At 40.8% G+C, this 21,463-nt stretch overlaps 1 protein-coding gene across 8 annotated transcripts in view; it reads left to right on the forward strand.

Moving 5' to 3' along the window:
• Positions 1-12,333: 12,333 nt before the first annotated feature.
• The window catches only part of akap13 (A-kinase anchoring protein 13), a 107,283-nt gene continuing 98,153 nt past the window's right edge, over positions 12,334-21,463 (forward strand). For all 8 annotated transcript variants that reach the window (XM_075465562.1, XM_075465524.1, XM_075465534.1 and 5 more), the window contains exon 1: positions 12,334-12,786. The gene's annotated coding sequence lies outside the window, so the exon portion shown is untranslated. The remainder of the gene's footprint in view (positions 12,787-21,463) is intronic.

Below are 21,463 nucleotides of genomic sequence, written 5' to 3' on the forward strand. Positions count from 1 at the left end.
TTCTCACACCGACGTTTGCATCTACACATAATCTGAAACTATGACTGACCCAGGAGAGTTGATTTAAGAAGACACAGCAATTCAGTTTGAACTTAGCGGCTCGTTTATTTCATCAAATGATAATTAACATGGAATTTGTATTTTTTTTAAGGATTGAAATGGTTTACTCTAGTTTAAAATGATATTAATTACAAATGCACATAATTCCATCATCATAACAACGCAACTGGATTTACTCAATACAAACTGCTTGTCCAGAAATAAAAATGGTTGACCTTCATTATTATTCTGTTAGGGCTCCATTGAACAACAAGTTGAGGGGATTTGTTGCTGCAGAGAGGTAACACAAAACCGTGTTCTGTACCTTCTGAAAATCTGTCAACTGCATCTGCAACTGTCCCTGCACTGTGTCTGTAGTTGCACATATAGGACCTTCTAGGCAGTGTGTTAATTTTAATCTCAGTTCTTGAGTGGCCTCCAGAGGTCAAAAGACAATCCTGCATGATTTCTGAGGACAACTTTCCTGCTAATATTTTAAGTCCATATATCAATAACCAGTGTCTGTGTGCAACATTGTCTTGGAAAGGGAGAAGTTCCTATCACAGGTAAAGGGGAATGTTCAAACTGGTACGAGCAGATTCACCTTCAATCAAAAGCTAAAGAACGTTGGCAATCACTAAAATGTGGAGCACAATGTTTTTTTTCTTAAAGAGTAGCATGACAAAGTGATTCATAGCATGGAGCCTCTCTATTCAGACATAGATTTTGTCACATAAATACACACAAATGATTGCAGGTTAAATGCAAGTGATTGCTCTATTTGGATGACATATCAAACTGACATATGAAACTTACGAAGCTTTTCTTACCAGAGCTGGAATTCCCTTTATGATAAAAAATGAATTCTAAACAAGACAAACATCAATATTTAAAAAAAGAAATGTGAAAGTCCAAGTAGCATTTTCAAATGTCCAGCGCGTACATGACAGTTTAGTTATCCTAAGGCCGTGCTGCAGCCAAATCTGAGGGATTAGAATCCAAGCTCACGCCCCCGCCCCACCACCACCACCAACACACACACACAAAACACACCACCCCTCCTACACAGGACTCATCCCCACAGGAAACTCCCCGGAACTGACCCCCCCACACCTCTGGAGCCTGATGGTACAGTCCTAAAGGTTTAGATAGCAACAGGCTCCACTGACAACTGACTGCAAACTGTGTAGTCACTCCACAAGATGCTTTTGTCATCGTACTGATCGCTGTGAGTGATCCTCCACAAAGAGGTCAGAGGTTATTGTCAGCTGCCAGAAAAGACATTGGGATTCTGTATTTACTTTTTTTTTCTTTCTAAGGGGGCTCAAGGACACTTCAGCGGGGCGGATGCTTGTTGTCATGGAAACTCAAACATGGGCCCTCAGCGGTCTGCAATCATTGTGGAGAAAAATCCTACAGTGTCCACATTTTAGTCTATCTAAACATCACACCAAAAAGTTTTCACTGCTGGTGTCATATTTGGTCAATGGCTGCTTGTAGAGCCTCACGCACCCTTTTGTCCTATAAGCAGAATAGCTAGAATGGCTGTATGCCAAAGTGTCCATGGCTGCAGTGACTGCTCATCCATCCTGAGTCTCTCCGGATAAGTATATCAGCAAAAAAATGGCTGAAATATTTCTCTTCCCTTGAAGCGGGAGGAAAGGGGCAGTGGTTTCATTTCTATGGGTGTGGATGAGTGCGGAGCTGATTATGGATGTGTCTGAGTGGCCCCTTGTGAGAGAAGATGGATAATCATAGCTCTCCTGCACCACATATCATTCCTGTGGTTTACATACAGAGAATATACGGACTATGATAAAAGAGAGATCTAGTGGTACAGAGAGAACAGCAGTTATGGTTGGATTGTGGGGTGGATTGATGCAAGGCTTTTCCAAAATGATAGCACATCATAAAAGGTAAAAAGCTTTTGATATATAGACGTGCTACTCAGACTTCAAGAGGCCTTCACCAGTTTCTGTCCGCAGTCTCGGTGGGCAAAAACATTTCTTGGGTAGTTAGCTTTCTACTGGATGTGTTTACACTCTCCTGTATATCAATATCAAAAGGCTTCAGTTTTCTAAATACTATTAATTAACTCACCAAAATAATACCTTGTCTCAATAGCTTTAATGAGTTAGTTTCATGTTAATATGTAAATAAAGATCAAGTCATAGAAACTTTTGAATTTATGAAAAAAAAAGATTTCCTTCATAAATTTCAACTCAGGTGGGCTTTTCTGTCTGTGGCGAGATGCATTATCATCCTGATAAATGACGTCAGCATCACTGAATCTCCTTTCAACTGACGGAATGAGAAAAGTGTCAAACATTTCTTTTTTTTTTCTTTTTTTTTACCCTTGTCCTGTCTAGCATTATGGCAGCAGAATTGTAATCTGAATACCGTTTATGTTAAACACATTTGCTATGCCAAGGGAAGCTTTATGAATGTAAAGCTCCCCTTGATGCCCATCAACTCCTCATTTTTATTTATTTATTTTTGTTACAATATTTAACATGATGTGATGATAGTGCCGAATCGGACCGGGGGACAGAGAGAGAGGGAGAGCGAAGAAGAGAAAAAAGGAACAGTAACATTAAGAGACAAACATAAAAAAACAATGCAAAATCAGACAACCAGCTGCTACACCTGTAAAAACCAAACTGAAGACAATAAGTGTCAAACATTTCAACATCCATCTGTGCATTTACTGAAGAGGTAATGACCACCATCTCCTCTGGTCTTCTACCTGACATTAACCCAACATTAACAATTTCTATGGAAATTTGCTTGTTTTATTCAGACAGTCCTGAACCAAACAAAAGTTCCAGCATGATCTCCTTGTTTCATCATTGAATATCCCTTTCATCCAGTCATCCACAATCTGTGACTGTGTCTCTTTAGCCCCGAGTAACTTTGTTTTCCCTCTGTTTAGGTATTAGTGATGGTTTACATCTGGCCTATCTGAACGTAATTTCCACGTCTTTCTGCCAATTCCTTCGTGCACTCACACAAACATTGACTTCTGTTTCTCCCTGTTTCTTTTGTTGTACATTTTCCATTTTCAAGGCATATTGCTTTAAGTTTTCTGCCCTGACTTGTTGATGTCCTCCTTGCTCGAACTGTATGTTTCCCTTTTACAACCTTCCCATTTTGTTTGTTCTTGATCAAGATTTTGGACACAGTTGACACCTGAAAACAACTGACACCTTTTGCCACACTCTGAGTTGAATGTCCTTCTTGAAGGAATTTTATAATATCCATTATCCACATCCATTGCGTCAACTGGAAGCTCTTTTGTTTTGCACATGTTTCCCCTCAATCAACCAAATGCAACAGCTTATTGTCTGCAAACACTTTTTATTTGACTGCAGACTTATTTGCATGTTTAGACTGGATGGATGGATTTGTTTTAGAAATACAGATCATGGAGGGTTCCAGTAATCACTTAAACTTAAATCAATTTTTATCTAACTTGTTTTAGGTATGGTTTCCAAAGCTAGAATGTTCAGATTGTCTGCCATGTAAGTCCCTATTCAACACTATAAACCTAATAGGGTATCCTTTTAGTACAAATGCAGTCTTTTTTTATTTCAGCTGTCAGCTGTCAGCTACAAGTTCTGCCACCCCCACCTGAGGACATGGTACAACCCGCTGTGGGGCATCATTTTAGAGAGTAGATGTCTTGCACAGAGGAAAAGCTCTCTAATCCGAAGGCCAGATAATTCGAACGCAAAGAGGATTAGCTCCACCCCAGCAGAGCCATTGGCTAAATTTAGCCCCCGTACTCTCGGTCTTCACCAGTCTCCATTTAACCACTCCTTCAAACCCCGCCTGTAATTCCCTCTACCCATCCATGGTAGGGATGGTGTCCACAAATCCCACACTGTAGTTCTACATTCCCATCATGACATTTTTAAACCAGTGCAGCCAAATAATCCTGTTTCACTTCCCTGTGTCTTGCCAGTGTTAATGCTACAGTATTGTATCAAAGTTGGATACCTCTTTGGAAGGCTCCATCTTGCTGCATCGTGTAGATTTGAATAATTCTATGGTGAAAAGGAGTGTTTGTGCTCCATTCTCCCTTCCTCTCTGTCCTCCATTTGCAGAGCTCTGTCCTCTGGCAAGCACGCTGGGATTACAGTTGATGGTGCCTGCTATAGGCCTGCCCTAGGAGGAGGGGCAATCCTTGCAATGCAATACAGAGATGTCTCGTGCAAACAGTCAGGAAATTAATAACTTCCAGAGGGAGGATTCTGGGAAAGAGTGATAAAAGCACACCCCAAACTGTCTTCATTCCAAGCCTAACTTGAACTCTGCTACTTAGCTTTATCATTCCTCCAGTGGGGCAAAAGTCTCTTCAGTCAGGGCTGTTTCATTGTTTGTCTTCCTGGTTATCAACAAGACTGTATAAAAACTCCCGAGATCAAGCTCATTAAATTTTGATAGAAGTCAGACTCACTTTTGTTAAAACTGCAAAATACAGCATTGATAAAAGCCTTTGTGGAGAACAAGATCTCAGCGTGCCGTTCTCATTTTCCTCCTATGGATTTCAAAGACTTTGGTTAAGGAGGTTTTTGACTCATGAATACTTGACAATGTTAGCAGTTTGCTTTGAGTCAGATTAATCTATGTCTATATCTATAGTTTTTAAGCCCCTCTGGGTTTCGATTCCATTGTCTTTTCAATTATGCAGTTTCATCTTATTAAGTATCTCATATTCTATATAACTTGAAGATAACAAGGCAGAATAAAACTCTGCTGCAGCGCTGTTTTGTGCCACTTGTCCTCTGCTGCCTTTACCTTGATAGAGTGAGTGTTACATCGCTTAGAAAAGATGCTCTGCATAATTTTGGATCTCGAGCCTAAAGCAGTTTCATTCTGGAAGTTTTGTTGTAACTTATTTTCTTTTTTGTTCTTGTCCATCTGTTGCTCCTATGCCTGGGCGTTAAAAATCTCTCAAGTGATAGTAAAAAAAAGATAATCCAATTAACTTCTTTCTATGTTCTTTTCTGCAGTAATTGTAATATATGAAATGTGGGATATTTCTCTCCTAAACTAAATAAACATTGTTTTAAAAGATATGTTAAACACTTCTTGACGAGTGTCTTTGCATACAAATGTTCTGATGAAATTTAAATCGGGCCCTCTCTGTTTATTTACTCAGCCGTGCTTCTTTTGAGTTCTTAGCATGGAGTCACTGTGCCTCCACGCCTCCTGTTGGCCCCTAATTAAAGAGGAGGGATCTGAGGGAGTTAATCTGCTGGGCTTTAGTGAATGAAGGTGGGATGTTGAGGTGGGTGGGAGATGACATGGGTCCGACCTCCCCCAAATCCCTCTCATCTGGTTGGACACATCAAGTTGGCTTAAGTCACCTGACCGACTCCCTGGCGTGCATCCAAACCTGCGGGCATAGACACTTGTAAGGAGACATACTTGGACAAAAAGCTAAAAGGTTGGCAAACTTGCATCCAAAAACAGGCAAACTGCCAAATGTGTGGGCAACATTCAATCTAGGTTTTGAAGCACTGAAAAGCACTTGAGCTCTTCAATTCCTGGGTCTAAAAAAACTCTGATAAAGTTATTTTGCAGCCATTATGATTGGTGGATTGTGCGTGCGCGCACACACACACACACACACACACACACACACACACTGAGTTTATGTGACGGTGATTTGTACTGTGGTGTGTTTAGACTCCAGACGGTAAATCCCAGCTGATGGGATCAACTTGGGACTTGCTTGACTGCAGGAGCACGTACACTGACATCGTGTGGACATGTCTGGGACTATAATCTCTTCACTGCCTTTAATGACAAACGCATTATTGATTCATGTCATCGAGACAGTGACTTTTCTGTACCCACTGTATGAAATATGACATCAGAATTTATGTCAGACTACAAAGGAAAGATAAATTGGTGTTTGTTTAGGAATTTTTTGACACAAAAAAGAACAAGACTTTCGCCGGATTTATCCTTCAGCAGGAGCACTCATGATGACTGTGGACTGAATGGCAGCTGCGTGATGGGTGTTGTTATCTGTGCAATTACACAACACAGAATCATGATAATTCTGAGCTACACTTCGATGCTTCAAGACATTTTTACACACCGAGACGGAGAAAATGAGGAACTGTGTGAAAAATCACACATCCAGAGTCAATTTAAAGTTGACAGTTGCAGAAAATTGGTGCGAAATACCCTGAGAATTGTTGTACCTGTATGGTAAGCATGTAAAAAAGCTGTGCAAGAACAAATGGTGGATGGCAGCTGAGTGAACTGTGCTGCCAAGAAAACAGACAGCTTCAGCCCAGAGGAAGCTTTTGGAGCTCTATTTGATCTTTATGGTGTCAGAGCATTTTAAGCTGAGCATGTGTAGACTTTGCTAAAGTAACACCTGATCAGATACTTAAAAAAAAAACAACCGTCAGGGCATCTTTTGTTGTGATGATTTTTTTAAGATTCAAGTCACATCTTCACATAGAGACATTTATAGACTTTCAGTTAATTAAAGCTGCACTAATTAATACCTTAACATTACCAGTGGATGCAATGACTATATATAATGTGTGATGGATAATTCATAGTGATAAACCCACAGTTAATTATCACCCGGATGTGCAATTTCCCTCAGCTAGACAGTGTTTTGCCAGCTTTTACCGTGTGTTTTGGTTTTACGACCTGCAGTGTCACAGTTAAATCATCTACCTTCATCATGCTCCATCAGCCACAGAGCACTGCTAACCTGCTTTTTGCGAATTGCCCAGCATTAAATTATATACTGATAAAGTTACTGAAAAGATAGTGAGCACAGCCTTGCATTTATGTGCTACAGCAAAAAAAGAAGCTGTTAGTAGTAAGCAAAGACACAAAAGAGACATGAGTATTGAAGCTCTTTCAGACCAGTGCTTGAACACTCTTTCTCATTTGCAGGGCTGGTGCAAATCTGGTATGTTTTTTCTCCTTTTGTTTATTTATTTTTAGCTTGATACTGATGCATCTTCCTTGTTAGTAATAAAGAGTATGTACTGCTTACAATCCGGGACCTTCAATGTGCTGGAACAATGTGTTGAACCCAACAACAGGCCCTGCTAATGCTTGGTCTGAAAGAGCCATGATATTTTAAATGTGCGTTCCTGTTGAAAAGTTGAGAGGTCACTCTAAAGCATATAATAGCTTTACTGGTCCATGGCACTAAACATAGCATTTTCATGATCAAAGCTTAAAAAAATTGCACTATGACAACAAATTGAAAGCTCCAAAGTAGTTACATCTGAAGTTATTACATCTACAAAGTTGTATTTTTGAGTCCTGGCACCTCTACATTTTGCATTATGTGAAACAAAATTCTTCTTGGACACTTTAAACATCCATGACACTTTTAAGGAGGTAGGAGGGGTTGGCTGATGGCATTCATCAAGCTGTTTCAAATGTTCTATTTGCTAGCTCTCATGATTGGTGAGGTTTAGATAATAGAAATACGGGGTTAGGTTTACATGTTTAAGATACAATTAATCACACCCCGTTAACACCGTCTCTGCTGCTTTTGTTTTGTATTTGTGCCACTGTCTTGTCTTCTCAACCAGTTGAAGTGCGTGGCCAATCCAAATTGGATATAATAACCACCTCACCTTCCTTTGCTCCCAACATAATCGCTATGGCTATTGAAGGGCACTTTCAAGAGGAAATGTAATCAAACTGTATATTGTAATCAATCTAAGGTTATCTGAGCCGTTACTGAATGTATTAACTTTTTAAAAGCCAACGGAAAAGCTAACAGGCAACAGCAGATGGTTTTGATATTCAATCTTAGTCAAGCACATTCCACATTTTATTGTCCCAACTAAAGAGTTTCCCTGCATACAAGCAAAGCCTGCTCAAATGTAACTTGTCACTGCGAGTGGCACTATAAACAGAAAGAAACAGAAAGCTTCCTGTGCCTGTATATATATTCTTTTCCTACAGATTCTTTATCTACACATGGAGATATTGGCCTGTAGAGATTGGATAATGCTTCAGGCACGCACAACCAATGCCATTTTTCGTTAAGAAAATCAACACTAAACATTTGATCCTACAATAACTTTCAGGCTGATGTGGTGATAAAACCTATTCCCTAAAATGCCCTAAAAAAAATCCATCTATGTGCTATACAAGCTTTATCCTTTAAAGTATCGTCAAAAATGCCTATTAAACCTGACACTGTGTGAGAGGTGAGGTGCATCCTTGACAAGTCTGCTGTCCAAATGCAGGGTCTATTCTCAGGGCTGACACAGGGGGAGAGACGACTATTGAACCATGGAAGATTGTTGAAGATTTTAAGCTCTCCAGGGGAGCTGCTGGACTTGTTGAAATCTAATTGAACTGAATTGAAAGATTATTATCCCTAATAAAATATATAGTTACAATATAAAATATCAATTCAGGGATATTGCTGTGGACTGAAATAATCTCCATTACTGCTCATTGTTGTAGCGGGACTGAAGGAGCCTCTGTCTGAAGCTGAAGACACTCCTTTGTTTAATCACTATGTTGTATAGAGGCTGGCTTGTGTTGTTCATTATTTCCATCAACTTGCGCAGCATTATTCTTTGCACAATCAGCTCCAGGGGCCCCAGAGCAGTCTCTAGAACAGAGCCAGTCTTCTTTGTCAGTTTAAGCTTCTTTGAGTCACTGGCTCTGGTGCCGCTGCAACAACATTTGACCACAAAGATTGCACTCTCCAACACAGACTTTTAGAAGTTATGCAACAGCTTGCTGCTAATATTCAAAGAGTACTGTCTACTCTGCCCTTTCTTCTAGACAGCCTCATGTTCCATATCAGGTGCACTCTGTTATCCAGGTAAACTCTCAGGCATCTGTAGTTGTCCACCCCTTCCACCTCTTCTCTCAGGATGGAAATAGTGTTTATTCAAAAAGTGTAGTAGGCTTATTCCTACTCCCAAAATCCACAATGATTTTGATTGTTCCCAAACAATGCTGCAAAAGGGTCAATCAGTTCCTTGTTCTCAGCCTTCTGTTCATCACTGTTACACCCCACAGCAGAGTCATCTGAGTATTCCTTATCTTGAGGGAATCATCTTTTGACTATGTAACTCTACTTCTTTGTTCAGCATGGTCATTGTTATGAATTCGTCAAATAACCAAAGCTTCAAGGAGTAAATATCCAATTCAACAAAATTGTTTTGAATTAATTTCAGAAGTGTCAGAATTAGCTTGCAGCTGAATGACAAATCATACATAATTTAGCAAATGAAGTTGAAACGCCTTTATGTTTCCCACCGATGCTGTTTGGACTGCAAAATTTACCCAGCGCAGCTTAGAAGAACAACAAAATCATCACCACCTGAGCTGAGTGGGAAAAAACGCGAACAGTGCCACTAAGTATAAGAAGCTTTCCACTGAACTACGAGACAGTGGATTCTACAAGTACTTCAACCAAATGATATGCCTCTCGCTCATAGTATCTTTCCCCTACCCCCTCTCTCCTCTTGCAGCTTGTATGTTTTTGTCTCTCCATCCAAGTGTTAACCCTGGGTGGGGAGTTTCTCAGTACTATCTCTTCCATCCTCTTCAATCCAAGGCCTCCAACTTACAAAACCTCCTTTTATCGCCACACAAAGGCAGCTATGTACTTCTTTGTGTCTTGCTTGTTATCCCGTTTCGCTTATGTTCTGGCAGTCAGCAGACCGCCCTGCTTCATCATTTCCCCCCCAAATCCCTCTACTCCTCCTCCAGACTGCAATAATGTGTCTAAGTGCAGCTCAGCATGGTGGTGAATGGGGACCCTTTTCAGAACCACCTGCCATTTATCTAACCCTCGGCTGGTTACAGAGGAGGGAGCCAAATCTCAGAGCTCAGATGCTCGTGATGGGTGGAAGGCCAGGCCTCCAAAACAACCTCTCTGTGCTTCGGTTTCATATGCAAAGACAGAAACAGTACACCTGGTGTGTTTGTGGCAGATGCAAGCTGTTGTTTCAGAAAGGTGAGCTTTAAGGACAAAATTACAGATTGTTTAATATTTTTTGTAACTTCACTCGCTCAAGTTGCCATGAAAATCCCTTCTCTCTCAGATTTAGTTGTAAAAATTTCTGCAATTTAGTCAGTCGTTGAGAGCAAACTGTTTATGCTTTTTAAAATCCTCAGTTTTATGTTTGTGCAGACACAAAAATGGTGAAGTGAGACCTCGTGGTGTCCAAAACAAACAATAATAAAAAAAGGTTCTCATCTTTATTTCATAACCTTCTGTCCATCGCACCAAATGTAAGTCCTCCATGTCTGAAGGTCAGTACAGAGCCAAATACTCCCCACTGGAGAACACTGGGTATTTATTGTTATTTTCACCTCCAAAGGACATTTGCTTAAGAAAAGCAGCAGAGTTGTGTAGTTCATCAGCGATGCTTTAGTCACAGATGTGGTCCACAGCAGCAGATAACCTGAGCAGAGAACAGAGTGAAACAGATTCTGAGCTGTGAACTAAAGCTCTTATATGGGTTAAAAAAGCACAGTACTGGCTTTTTGTTTTATAAAAAAGATATGCAGTAATCTAGTTTCCTTGTTTATCTCCCCAGGGATCACTGTGACATCAGCAACAGGGATTTCATCCGGAAGTGTGAGCTCGCAAGGCTCAGCTGAAAACCGCTGAATGTTTTTTTTGTTCAAGCAGTAATTGCATAATGACAGCTCAGTTTGATTAAAGCCCCCGAAAAAACATCCGGAAAGATTCCAAAATGCTTTATTTCAAACACACCTGTTCATTTGATCCATTACCAAAATGTCATGCTATTTACAAGCTGAAAATTCATTTTAGTTTATGCAAATAAATGGATGAAAAGCATGCAGTTATTTATTTATAGTTGACCATTAAATGAGTCGGCGCTGCTTTACACTCAAACATACATTTATGCATAGAAAAATGATGTAAAGGTATTGTAAACACTGTATCTTTAACAGATGGATGTACAACAAGCACACAAGGTCTTGTCCTTGTACAGTTTCTTCCTGCTTAAGGATGACATGTGAATCGAATTTCATGGGTTGCGGAGAAGAAACAAGCATCTAAGAGCTGGTGTCAGCGTGTTTTTTTTTTTGCTCAAGGTGGGGCAGTGTCCTGCTTAGTCCTGCTTTTCCGACTAACGTCAGACAGCGTTGTTAGATCATCATGCATTACAAAATGTGTCCCTGCTCACAGATACCATTGTGGGAGGCTTTCTGTGCCAGCAGATGGCAGTTTAAGCCACAAGGTTTGTCTTCACTCTGCTTAGGCGTTGCATGCAGTCATGATGAGACAGCAGTGAATGCTCCTTATAGCGCCATTACAAACACCCACAAGTGTTTGCACCACTGGCCAATACAAGCATGTGTGAGTCACGCTTTAAAGATGAGTGGTTACAGTTTCCACCTCTGATGACTCCGAAGGCTCAGAAGCATGAACACACATAATTATAAACGACCAACAAATAAAAGAGTGCAGCATAGATTTATACTGTATGATTGAATTTGTAATCAGAGGGACTCTTCATATTGTATGTCTTGCCAGTACGCTACAGTGTTCAGTGATATTACCACTGACAAAGTGTGCTGAAGAGTAAATCTTGTTGTGACAATAAAGCATAGCACTGTTTCCAGAAGTGATTAATAGGAGGACTGACTATAGCAGCTATCAGTGACAGTGGTGTTACAAAGAAATGTGCAGAGCTGGTGGAAACTGCTCGGTTGGTGCTACATTGTGATGCCAGACTGAATATGTACAGTAGATACAGGTCATTAAAGGTCAGTGAAGCCTTGACAGAAAAAGAAAAAAAAACCTGAACAAAATGTGCAACAACTTTGCAACCTTGTGTCCACTTTTTCTTCCCCATTTGTTCTCTGAAGTACGATATCTGTCAACTATGGAGCAGTTGGTGGCAAGATTTTTGTGGCCTCGAGCCTTGCCTTCAGAATAAGAGCCCAAATCAAAACGCTTAAGCAGTCGGAGATGGTGAGAAATGCAGTTTGGTTGATATTTTGTTCCCAGCACACACAGACACGCTTTATCATCCATTAACACGCGCACACATAAAAAGCTTTGCCACAAAACCACACTTAAGTTGCTTACACTTCAAAATGTTGGCATATTTACACACGCCAGTTTCAAAATCTACGCAAATAACAAAGGGGAAGAAATAACAAGTCAAGAAATTGGAGTTATGGACCCTGAACAGTCGGATTCGCATGTAACCCCCTAATTGAAGTGGTTTAATTGTGAAAAACACGCAAAGGATGTTAATAACGTTTTGCTTGCCGAACCGTGACTCCAGGGAACGACGGCGTTACTTTTCACGTTGCCCAGGACAGTTTCATAATCTTTCACTTTAAGTTGCCTACACATTTTTTTATATTTTTATTTTCTTAAAACAACCTTAAGTTGATTAGACGAACCTCACTACTGTAAAAATAACTTCTTCTTGTCTGAAACTGAACTCTGAGAAGGGACCGCAGGAGCTCCCACAACAGTCCGCGTGCAGACTCCTCCCATTGAGTTGTCCTGGGAAACACTAACAACTGTTCAGAAAGTCAGCGAGTCCTCCTGTTCTTCAGCGGGACGACATTGGAAGGAAAACTGCCGACTATTTACTTCACTTTACAGTAGAAACCTTTCAAAGAGGACAACTCGACTCAGCTCCAAACACTGCAGGCTCATACTGGGAGGATTATTATGCGTTCAAAGGCTGCTGCCTCTTCACACTGAGCTTTCAGCTGCCTGAGGTAAGAGGAGTGTTTTCCAATGTTTCCTGCTTTATGTGTGCGGTTTGAACGGAGCCCGGTGTAGCTTTGTGTACACGGCCCCGGTGTTTCACATTGTGAGAAGTTTCTAAATGGCTGCTGAGCGCTGGGTTTTAACTTGTTGCTCGGTAGCCATGACATCCTCGCTCAGGCTCAGAGCCTGTCCTGCTGGGCCTGTGTGGGTACTTCTCACGTTTCTGTGAGCTCGAAGGCAGCGAGGAAGAACATAGTCGTCCTTTAAAATGCACAAAAGAGGGGGGAAAAATACAGTTATGCTTTCATCTCTCCAAACATTCTTGTTTGTACTAAATGTTCAGGCCATTAAAACGTTGTTTATGGGACTTAAGATACATTATTAAACGAGATATAGAAAATATATATATATAAAAAAAAGATATGGACAAATACTCCAAAGTTGATACTAAACTGTGTTTACCAAGTCATTCGAGAGGAACTGAATGGCTCTGCGAGATCAATCAGTCATAAAAATTCATAATGTGACATGAAATTACTTTTTACAACTGTAATGATAGATCCACTGATGATCACTGAAATTGCCCAGCTTCAACAGTTTACATTGGGGTGATTACAATGACTTTATCCTAATAAGACCTTGATTAAACACTCCAAGATCATAATAAGTCCCTAATAGGAAGCACAAACACACTTCAGAACCCTTCATGTGGATGTCCAGCTGCAAGATTTAATATCACATTATCATTTATTATTAATGCTTGCAAGAAGGTCTGCCCACTTGTAAGGGAAAACAGTTGCCTGCTAGGCTAATTCATTTACACCCGCTTGACCTCATCCACTTAAACACGTTCAAAAGGACCAGGCACATTAACATGGCCGCCCTCTGGCTCCCCGTAGGTTTGCTCTGAAGTTTAAAACACGAACCTCATCTTCTGCACGTCCACGGTGTCTTGGACTTTGTCCTGCTCTGCTAGAACGTGATGGTAAACCAATGGTGTGTGTCTGATATGTGGTCTGCGCACACTGAGTCAGCCAGATACCATAAAGAAGATCAGAAACAAAGTGTGTAACATATTTCGAGGGTATTTTAAGATGATCTGCAGCCTTATCATCAACACTGAACAGATAATTGATTCTCTGTTCTTTAAATGACAGATCTCGGGTCCTATCTCATGTAAACGTTTAATCTCAAATGAGCTCCAGTTTTAAAGTAGTTTTTTAATTAAAACAAGTTGCAAAATAGCAGAATCTGACAGAGATAGATTGCTGATGTATTGGCCTGTAAGCCTGAGTCAGTGGCCAAAAACATGAAGAAGTACACAGTGTGAAATATGACACAGTAAAAGGAGGAAACGGTTCCATTCTTAAACTTATTACATGGTGGGCGTGCCAAGTTTTTCCAGTATCACTTCAGTTACTGTGATAGCCAAATTTGAACTATTACGTGTCAAAGGGAAGTTTCTCTCAGTTAACTGTGATCCATTCTTGTGGGGAGAAGTTGACTTTCAGTGACATGGCTATATGCTCTTTGGCTGTCCTCTGTACAAGAAGGTTCCACAAAGACCCTGCTCATGTACAGACCTCAAAAAAAAACTTTCCTGTGTGATTTAATGGGAAGTAATCCTTTAAATGTGAAAGTTTAGTTCAGGGAAGTTGTAAGCTGTTGGATGAAGTTGAAGCAGTTTTAAATCACTCTTTCTAAAATGAGGCACCCTGTTATTTCAGCCGATGCCATTAACCATAGTGTCAGAGTGCTGAGATCCAGCGCTTGGTCGCGCTGCAGCTGATAATATGGCAACACACCGAAGACCTGTAAACACATACATCAGCAGTTATGTTTTTTATTTACAGGACTGAAGCATCAAGAGAGCAAACTAATAATCTTTTGTTTGCTCTTTATGTTTCTCCTGGCAAAATGCAGGCTTACTGTTGAGGCCGTCCAAGACAGAAATATGTATTTATCTCCAGTTCAAGAGACAAATGAAAGAGGAGTTGGCCTCCCATTTTGAGGACTGTAAATTTCCATGAGGATTCTGCTGGCTCCAAGCTGAACCCAGCCAATTTCTCATCTTCACAAACCCCCTAATTTAATGATGATGGAGGATACGCACCGTGTCGGCCTTGTAATTACCCCGTATTTACTATAGAATAGAAGCATTAGAGCAAGTCTTACAGGTACTAGTTCATCAAGTAACGCTGTCTTATGGATAGGTTTTGGTATGCCTGGGTGGATGACTCCTGAATTCCCTGCTGATATTCACCATAAAGCCCAGACTTAGTTTTCTGTTCAGATGGGAATCACTGGAATCCTCTCAGGACGCCAAACAGCAGACACTCGTATTGTTCCACAACAGCAGCCATCACCACAGCGTGGTCAGACCTTTCGTGCTGAAGTAGTGTTTCTTTTGTCTTGAGAAATATTAAGCAGACTGTGTTGTTAATTTTGACTTTGCCTGCGGGTGATAAAGACATACTGGCGTTGCCACTTCTGGTATGGCAATTTGCTTTCTTGAAGTTTATGTTGTGCATTGACAACTCTCTGGCTTCAACATGTGCTTCAGGAGAAGTGGCGTCCTGTGACCTATGAAAGCAGAAGCAGTTCTTGCACGTCAATACATTCTACTGTTTTCATACAGCTTGATTATGCTGACTCGAGCAGTCAGTCAAACACTAAAGTGTTTGTACTTTTTAACTCTGACTGTATGAACATGTCACACATGCAAAAATGCTGAAAGCTTAGGTACATCTGTGTCTCTCACTGCGTTTAAAGTGATGTGAAAAAGTAAGTACGCCCCCTTTCAGGGTTCTAGCTAGGATGAAATTATAGCGTAGTGGTGTAGGCGAGGGAGCGAAGCGACCAAGCCTGGGGGGGACGGTGCGGAAGGGGGGGTTAAGGGGTTAAGGTCAAAATTGGCCATTTTAGGGGTACCCAAAGGGAGAAATTGTACTTTGAAAACAATAAAGTCTTAATGGGAGATGTTCCCATCTTTGCTGTTGGCAGTGTGTTACCTTCATAACGGACCTTGTCAGAAGACATTAAAACTTAGACATAACCAGGAATAGAGATTAAAAAAAAATGTTTATTAAAGTTACACACTTTTCAGTTATCCTGATGACAGACAAACAAACAGACAGACAGACAAACCAACGCGACCAAAAACATAACGTCCATGACAGAGGTAAAAACAGTAAGGTAAAGCCTAGGTATGACAACAAGTAGGACAGAGAAAGAGACAGAGCATTTGTGGTTGCTTTATTCCATCATCTTTCGTGGAGAGGACTGTTTTCTGTTCTTTTCTCGAGCGCCAAGTCAACTGCACGTTCAGCTTAAATGATAACCTGATCAGCTCATCACATATTGTATGTAAGAAGCTTTGAAAAAGCACAGCAACCTTGACCGTTTTTGCTTACTTCAAATAGGGACGGGTTAAAATAGGCTACAGCTATTCTACCATGATTTCTGCCGAATCCCCTTACTTGTGCGCTTCTGCGTGTGTGAGTAACCATGGCTACGGAGCACTCTTACCAGAGATTCTAGGAGCCGCGGACGCGGAGTGCCTCTGCCTGGAGCTACAGTTTCGTCTGCGGTTGTACTGACAGGCAGCGCAACCTTTCTTGGCTGCCATCGTGAAAAATGTGTCAAGTTTGACAGAAAGGTGAAAATGGCATTGATCTGGCGTTATTGTACAAATAAATACAGACAAAATGCCGTTACGGTGTATTGACAATAAGCGTAGCGGTCCAAAAATAAACGTAGCGGTCCAAAATTATAGCGTAGCGGGCCGTGACGCAAGTTTGCGCTAGCTAGAACCCTGCCTTTCATTTCTAAGGGTTCGAAGCCTTAAATTAAGTCTTAAAATGAGATTAAAACAGCCTGACATGAACAGCAGCACCTGTCGTATAACAACGCCTTGTTATTTATTTTACAAAAAGAGACAAAATACAGAGGCAGCATGAGAAATACTATGTAGAGCCTCTTTGCTCTATAAAGGGGGTAAGTTCAAGTTAAAGCTGCTAATCAAATCGTCAGCAGGTTTGAGAACCTTTATAAAAACAGAGATTTTGTCAGTTTGCTGGTCTGGAGCATGTGTGGAGCATGTGTGCGTTAAGACAATGCCGAGGAGGAAAGACATCAGCAACAATCTTAGAAAAGCATTTGCTGCCGCCCATAATCTTGGAAGGGTTTCATAGCCATCTCCATACTTTGGAGTCCATCATTCTACAATGAGAAAATGTATTGACAAGTGGAAAACATTCAACTCAGCTGTCAGACTTCCCAGGAGAGGACGATCCAACAAGTTCACCCAAAGGTCAGACGGTACAATGTTCAGAGAAACTACAAAAAACCAAAAAAAAACAAGAGCTACATCACAGACTCTACAGGCCTCCGTTAGCTTGTTGAATGACAAAGTTCATGATAGAGTTAGAAAAAGACTGAGCAAGTATGGCTTGTTTGCAAGGGTTGCCTCCTCTCTCTAAAAACAAATATGACAGCAAAGCTTAGGTTTGTTAAGTTACATCTGAACAAACCACAAGACTTCTGGAACAATGTCCTTTGAACAGAACAAAGTGGAGATGTTTGGTCATAATGCACATCAGCATGTTTGGAGAAAACCAAATACAGCATGTCGGCACAAACGCCTCATACCAGCTGTCAAGGACGGTGGTGAAAGGCTGATGATTTGGGCTTGTTTTGTGGCTACAGGACCTGGGCACCCTGCAGTCATTGAGTCCACCATGGACTCTAAGTTCAGTAAGTATTCTAGAGTCAAACATGAGGCCATCTGTCTGACAGCTAAAGCTCAGTTCAAACTGGGTCATACAAAGGGACAATGATCCCAAACACAGCAGCCAATCTCCAACAGAACAAATGAAAAAGAAAAGAATCAAAGTGTTGCAATGACCCTGTCAAAATCCAGACCTCACCCTGATTCAAATTGCTGTGATACAACCTTAGGAGAGCTGAGCATAAACTAATGCCCGTAAACCTCGCTGAACTGAAGCAACATTGCAAAGAGGAGTGGAGCAAAATAATAACACAGTGTAATATGTCACACTTATCCTGAGGTTGTGTTGGGTTGAGGTTGAATTGAAAGAGGGTATGCTTTCTTTTTCACATGAATGTTTCAGGTGGATGTGTGTCTTTGTTAATTCCAGCCTCTCTAGATCAGCTGTATTGTTGTATTATTATTGCAGGACTTTGAACCTAAATGGTGTCACAGTGAAGTAAAAAGACTGCCCTCACAAGACAGTGTGACGCACCGATGTCCTATGTGACCGGGTTAAGATTAAGGCCTGAGTTAAGATTAGTGTTTTTGTCGGTTGTGCCAGGAGGCTGTGAGAGTGCCAGCATCTGTCCCCCCTGTTTGAAAGCAAATATAGTCGAGAAGAAATTCTGTGAAATAAATTCTAAAACCGTATAAAAACCTTACAAGAAGGTAAGGAGTGAACACCAATAAATGGTTTTGTCCGATCTGTCAGGAAAACATCTGAAAGGGTATTTTTGTTGGGGAAAAAAAATCTCATATCCTAGATCAGTTAGCTTTTTGACCTCTTTACTTTAAAAATTACTTTATTAGTGGACTAAATTAATCAATTATCAACCTCAGATCAGATTAATTTCCTGCCAGTGCACTCGTACATGTTAATTTTAAAATATGTTAATTGTTGCACTTTTACTGCTGATATAACTGCCAATATTATGCTATTTAACAGTGCTTTCTAAGTTCTTTGCTCCATTCAGTCTGCTTTGCCTGGTCAGAAATGGTTGAGTGCAGATCTGCTTGCCAGAAATAAGAGACGAGGCCCTTTTAAACTCTTACAATTCACCAGCATACAAAACGCTACAGCTGCAGCAATTTGTGCAAGGAGAGGTGCCGTATTTTCAAGATCATCAATGTGGGCATTCAAGTGTCTGTAAAGCCTTTATCTGCCTGGGATGATTGAACAGTTTAAAATGGCAGTTCTGTGAAAATTAGACGCCGTTTGTTTTGTTTTTTTTTCTTGTTCACTGTAGAACCAAAATGAAATGATAAGTATCAACTTGTATCTTTGATTAGTGACTCACTAAAATTACAGGGTTGGGTGTGGTGTTTTTGTCAAAAATATCCATACAGAACTGTTCTACGATGAGTGAGTAAGACTTTTATGTTTATTTGTAGTTTAATCTATTCGATGCTTTTAAAAGAGAGAAAGTGGTATTTTGGTTCCGTTTGCACAGACCAAAACCGTTACTGATGTCAGCCACATCAGCTTTCATCTGATTTGAATACTACGTGCTGGAAAGTATGTTTGTAAGCACTTACAGCCTAAAGTTTAGAATTAAACTTGTTAAGTTGAAACTTTAAAAACATGTATAGTGACCAGTAACTGCTGTGTGCATAACTGAGACTGTCAGCGCTCATGAATAAGTTTTACAACAACGATAATGCTGTACAGCGGATATAATCTTTCTCTCATCTCCTCTTTTTCGACCAACTCTTTACAAATTTCCTTTATTGTTTTCAGTAACATCTAGTGTTGGGTTTTTTTTGTCTTTTTTGTTTATTTACTTTTAGTTTTTATTGGCTTTTTAAAATTTGTTTTTAACATGGAACTAGGTAAAAAAAAATTGGTAGTCTTTGGAAGAATATTTGACACAAAAATTGAGAAACATTGCTCGATCAATTCAATGCGCTGTGCTCCCCAGTCTGTAACAGCAGTTGGCTTTTACTGGCCCATAAGCTGTGATCTCAGTCTGACACCGGAAGACTTTCTTTGAACAAAGCTTCACAGAGTTCCGTATGTAGAATTAAATAAAGGCACTGCATTTGTTTACACCTTAATACCACAGAGCTGTATGACCTTTCACTTGCCCTAACACAGAGTTTAGTTTCTCTGGATGAGTGGACGAGTGTTATATTTCCGCCTTGGCAAACATTATGCATCGGTGCGTCATGAATGATGATAGAGATGAGTAACAAGAGGTAAAGCCTGGACTACAATTGATGTGTTTCTGGCACCTGAAAGGAACCTGATAACTAAAACTGCACTGGGCAGATGGAATCAGTGTAGTGTACTGTTACTATAACAGGGGACAGATACGAGGATCAATACAAAATGCTACGCATCTCAGAGCTCTCCAATAATTAAACGTTGCATAGATAAATAAGGAGGTGGTGTGCATGTACGCGTGGTCCAAACTACAATGTTGTTAGGGGCAGACACCTGACCCGTGGCCTGTAAGCTCCACCTCTCTCTGCTGACATCAGGGCTTTGATCAGCCTGTGTTAGCTCAAAGCCATATTTAGCTCGGTGTAATCAGTGCGGCGAGAGCTCGCATGCCTACCGAGGATACCTGCCTGGTGTAAACACACCTGCCTTCTGATGGACTTAAAATGAATTTAATGTGCACCTAAAGGAGCCCGCGCACTGCTGTTGTCATCAAATGAACCTTGGGTAAGGTCTCCGTTGACGCCCTCGTGTGTGGTTTAGTTTGCTGAGAACAAAGGCTTTCAAAGTTGCTCCATAGTCAGAGGTGATGGAGTCAAAACGGCAGCAGAGTTGCAGCGCTTTAGCCGTGGGTCTGTTTTCATGTATCCACTGACTGAAGTTGTATTTATTTTTTTAATGCCACTCGCTGAGGTGAGGTCGGACTGCCTTGCACCGAGCAACCTCTACCTCACCTATAACCTGATGTTGTTGTATTGTTGTCAGCGGTCTCTCCTTTTGGGAAGCGATATGCTTCATCTCCGCACACACACACCTTTGCTTTGCACATAAAACTACGTGCCATTGTGAAAGACATCTTTGAGAAATGATCCATTATGAAGGCTTAACTCATTTCAATTAATTTCAGCAACAAAAAGATTCACCTTCTTTTAGAGCAACCCAAATGTTCCTCCAGTGGATGAAAAGGAGCCACCTCTTTCACATTATCTGTTCTTTTGAGTCTTTGATGCTTTATTTAGTTTCATTAAAGACGATTTCAGTTTTTCTCTGCTCCTCTCTTCCATAAATTTTTGCTTAAATTGGGACCATTCAGAAGCTGTGATTGGTCTTGTTCAATGGGTGGCCTTAAAATTGAGAATGATTTGGACCAGGGTGAAAGAGATGGGTGAAAAGAAAAAACAAAATTAAGACAGAGGCTGAGATATGCAGACTTTTGCTCACATTGTAAAGACCTATCTCCAGTAACATAAAGTCTTAAATTTCCTGTAATGAGGGGGAATGTCAGCAGCTCATACTCCGCGCTGGAAATCCAGTCCCCGACACGAACTGCGCAGGTTAAAGTTTCAGGTTTCTCTGCGCCCTGGTTATTTTTCAATCAATTCCAAAGAAACAGAGAGTGGGTTGACAGCGACGTGTCAACTGGTTGTTGTGAAACTCACCGGACTGACCCAAGAGAGGTCAAGGGTTTATCAGAGGGTAAACACACACAAACATGTGCATATTTGGGGGTGATTTAGAGTTTCTGATTGACCAAACTCGTCCGAGCTTCACTTTGCTGCTCAGTGCCAGCACAGATCACAAGGGCACTTTCACAGTTTTTCTTGCTATCGAAATCATCCCTTTGTGAAGCAGTTACATAAGAAGACACTGCCTCTCTTGCAGTAAGGGTAATAATAATCTGATCAGGCCTGCGGTGAAGCTGGCTAAACCTCTTACCTCTAAAATGGGACTAACGGACACTTTCCCTTCTTAA

The sequence above is a fragment of the Odontesthes bonariensis genome, chromosome 1 (assembly GCF_027942865.1).
Source record: "Odontesthes bonariensis isolate fOdoBon6 chromosome 1, fOdoBon6.hap1, whole genome shotgun sequence".
Classification (NCBI taxonomy): domain Eukaryota; kingdom Metazoa; phylum Chordata; class Actinopteri; order Atheriniformes; family Atherinopsidae; genus Odontesthes; species Odontesthes bonariensis.